This window comes from Nicotiana tabacum, chromosome 13 (assembly GCF_000715075.1).
Source record: "Nicotiana tabacum cultivar K326 chromosome 13, ASM71507v2, whole genome shotgun sequence".
Taxonomy (NCBI): domain Eukaryota; kingdom Viridiplantae; phylum Streptophyta; class Magnoliopsida; order Solanales; family Solanaceae; genus Nicotiana; species Nicotiana tabacum.
In genome coordinates this window covers 5,031,367-5,034,187 of record NC_134092.1, presented here as the reverse complement: position 1 = coordinate 5,034,187, position 2,821 = coordinate 5,031,367, and the positions used below count along the sequence as shown (strand labels likewise).

The following is a 2,821-nucleotide window of genomic DNA, read 5'->3' as shown; positions in this document are numbered from 1 at the left end:
ATCAGAACCATTACTGAAGCCAAAAAAAGCAATAACATAGGAGAATTTGGAAGGGCACAATTCTTACAATCCATTCTCATATCTCTATCATGGGTTTTCGATGCTCAACAAACATTCATTAGTGTCTTTACCGACACGTTGGCTGTTTTTGAATTGTCGTTAATAGGTGCGAGTTCATTTCTCACTGGCCTTCCGGCGTCTTTGTTTTTTATTGGTTGTCTTATCGGAGGTTTCCTTCTTTCTACCTTAGCTGACGCAAAACTTGGTCGAAAAAACATGTTGGTTTTATCATGTTTTATTATGTCTATTACAGGAGCCATAAGATCAATTTCTACAAATATTTGGATGTATTCATTTTTAAGGTTTTTAACTGGTTTTGGAAGAGCTACAATAGGAACTTCTGCACTTGTTTTGTCAACGGAATTAGTGGGAAGTCAATGGCGTGGACAAGTTGGAATTATTGGTTTTGTTTGTTTTACTATTGGATTTCTTTCTTTACCACTTATAACTTTTGTGAATAGAGATTCTACTTGGAGAGTTTTATACCTTTGGACTTGTCTTCCTACAATCTTGTACTCAATATTGGTTCATTTCTTTGTTCGTGAATCACCAAGATGGCTTTACTTACGAGGAGACAAAGAAGAATTTGTCCTAACTTTGAAAAGCATTACAACAAGAAGTAGCTTAACTTTAAGCTTCTTTGGCTCCTTCATTGATTTTGAAGATCAAGAACACAATGTCAGTTAATTACTTCGCATTAATGTGGTCTACATTTACTCAAAGTAGTTTGAAAGGGAGTCTTGGAGCAACGGTAAAATTATTTTCGTGTGGCCTATTGGTGACGGGTTCGAGCCGTGGAAGCAGCCACTAATGTTTGCATTGAGGTAGGTTGTCTACCTCACACTCCTTAGGGTACGGTCCTTCCCCGGACCTTGCGTGAGCGCAAGATGCCTTGTGCATCGGGTTGCCCTTTTTAATTTAATTTTTGTATTGTTTTCTTCTTTAATGAAAAGAAATGAGGTTACATTATTTTTGTTTATTTTTTTTGAAAATTATATTTTAAAGTAAAGATAACTTATATATGTTGCACTTAATGTCCATTAGTTTCTTATGTTTTTCTAATGAGACACACTTCTGCCGTGAAAAATGTGTCTATTTGATCACTAGTATAGTTAAGTTGTCTAAAAAAATATTATGATGCCAGTTTTGAGTGTACATCTATGTATTTCGCCTTAAAAAAGCTTTGGTGGGTTTCTATGATAGGCAATTTTATAAGACTACACCAATCTAAAATGAGAAGGGGGTTTTGGAGCCAATCTAAAAAATTGATGTCAATCTTGCGTGAACACGGGATGTCTTGTGAACTTTATGGAGCATTTGTTTGCATATTATTTTATTCATAAAGCATGTCTGATTTATGTAAATATCTTTGAAACTTCTAATGCAGAACCAAGAGACGGAGCTAAAATTCGAAGTGTGTGAGTTCTAAATTTTAAAATAAAACACTGCTTTCAACGAGAATCAAACTCCCATCTTTCCCAGCGAACCCACAGCCCTTACCGTTGAACCAAGACCCATTTTGTTATTGGATTCGACAGTATATATTTATATAGATTTAGTAAATATTTCAATACAAATACAAGATTCCGAAAAAAAGTCACTGGGTTCACCCGAACCCGCACCCACAACTGTAGCTCCGCTCCTATACAGAACGCAGAGTCCACAATCAATCTCTACTCAGCTATCAAGATGTTGGTAGAAAAGAATTGGGCTTTCAAGAGACTAATATCAGTTATGCTTATTGGTTTTGGTGTTGGATTGGTTTACTATGGTATGCCACTAGGAGTTGGAAATTTACCTTTTAATCTATACTTTAGGCGTCACACTCAATGCACTATCAGAATTGCCAGCTTCAATGGTAACATTCTTTCTTATTGGCAAACTAACAAGAAAAAAATCACTTTTGGGATTTGCTATATTAAGTGGAATTTGCAGCATAGGTTGTGCAATAGTTAAAGATGATTCTTTAAAAGAATTACAAATGGGGTTTGAATTGGTTTCTTTTTTTAGTGCATGTACATCTTTTAATGTACTATTGATTTACACTGTGTAATTATTTCCAACTTGTGTGAGGAATTCAGCAGTGGCAATGGTGAGACAAGCATTGGTTCTTGGGGGTGCATTTAGTCCAATTTTGGTTGCTTTTGGGAGAAATAATAGATGGTTTTCTTATGGAGTTTTTGGAATGAGTATTGGAATTTGTGGTTTGTTTGTGCTGTGTTTACCAGAAACTAAAGGCAGAACATTGAGTGATACTATGGATGAAGAGGAGTACAAATATTTGTTTGCTAATGATTATTGTAGCAGTATTTGTTCATCCTTAATTAGAGATTTGGGGTTCGATCTCTGGTATAAAATTACTTTTGTTAGGAAGGTTCTCGCATAAATCCAAATTTAGTTCGGCTCCATTGCGGGGACGGTAGGTGGGAAACCAAAAAATGATTATTGTAGTTGACATTTGTCAATAAAAGATTATACCATCTCAAAATATGACACTGTTAGTTTTTCTATTTAAAGAGTTTTCCTTGTTTTGGAAGGTGGAGTGCAGTTGTAATGAAAAATATCAATCAACACACTTTTATTTCTATATTTTAATCCCTTCGTAGCATTTTATGTCAAGACGTTTGATTGGACAAAAAATAAACTTAAAGAAGACTACTTACAAAGTATCAATATTATCCTTTCATTTTCTCGCTTCCAACTTGTATCAAGTGACCAGTGAATTTGCCGCGCTATTTGTTGAACGATACGTTACCTTCAG

General features: G+C 35.1%; 1 pseudogene; it reads left to right on the top strand.

Moving 5' to 3' along the window:
- LOC107775598 (organic cation/carnitine transporter 3-like) lies at nucleotides 1–2,567 on the top strand (annotated as a pseudogene).
- Nucleotides 2,568–2,821: the final 254 nt, after the last annotated feature.